Genomic DNA, 1,091 nt, shown 5'->3' on the forward strand with positions numbered 1-1,091 from the left:
AACTGAGGTCATTCAGATTAATTGTTCAGAACCTTTCCACAGAACCCCATTTCAGATAATCTGAACTGTGGCTTTAACTCTCCATCTGTGTTTTTGTGCCAAAGGATCGGGTGTATGTGCAGCAGAATAACGTAGAGAACGTCTACAACCTGGGGCTCATCATCTTTAGGGATCAGGTGGTTCGCTATGGCTGCATCAGAGACCACCTCCGACAGACTCTGCTGGACATGATAGCACGGGAGAGAAAAGGAGAGGTGGTGGACAGGTAGCCAACCATTACAATGATTTGCATCACAATAAATGTTTTTTTTTTATCTTGATGAAGCACATTGATAAGATTTAGAATAGTAGAACTGCTTTTACATTTGTTTTCAGTGTATAAAATAGGAGCTGTTGAAAACATCTGTAAGTACCTTTTGAAAATGGTCTCAGAGCCACTTTGAAATTGTAGGATATTTATTTCGCTGAGCCTTATGCTGTGGAGGCTAACTTTGTACGGGTACAAGTTCCAGTCATATTTTGTGCTTGTTAATCAGAATGTGTAGTTGTGGATACATTTTGCACCTTGTAAACCAAAATGTGTGAAAATGATATCTTTGTGCATCCATTTATAAGAATTTGTGTGTAAAAAAAAAAAAAAAGGTTTGTATTTGTAAGAAATACTTAGACAAGTTACAACAATTTTTTATTATTAAGGTCTGTTTACAGATATAAAGCAAAAAAAAAACTACATGTAAAAGTTGCATGTGAGCTTGAACTTCCATCCATCCATCCATCGATTCAGCCATTCATTCATTCATCCATCCATCCATTATCTTTTACCTGCTTCTTCCTTTTTGGATCACGGGTGTCACTGGTGCCCATATCCAGCTGTCACTGTGCAAGAGGCGGGGGACACCTTGGACAGGTTGCAAGTCCATCACGGTGAGTTTGAACCTGCAGGTAAGAATTACGACAGGATGTTTCTTCCTCTCAGCTGATTATGATTATGGTGATTATGATTGGTTAATGTCATGTCAATCACAAATTTAACAATCCAGTCAGAGAACAGATGGGTTTGGCTGTCAGGGTGACACTTGACTGAGCTGCAG

At 39.1% G+C, this 1,091-nt stretch overlaps 1 protein-coding gene across 1 annotated transcript in view; it reads left to right on the forward strand.

Annotated features, from left to right (window-relative positions):
- Positions 1-1,091, forward strand: part of LOC119411536 (protein FAM124B) — a 44,882-nt gene that overhangs the window by 36,293 nt on the left and 7,498 nt on the right. The gene's annotated exons all lie outside the window — the stretch shown is intronic.

This window comes from Nematolebias whitei, chromosome 6 (assembly GCF_014905685.2).
Source record: "Nematolebias whitei isolate Nwh7 chromosome 6, NemWhi1, whole genome shotgun sequence".
NCBI classification, from domain to species: Eukaryota; Metazoa; Chordata; class Actinopteri; order Cyprinodontiformes; family Rivulidae; genus Nematolebias; species Nematolebias whitei.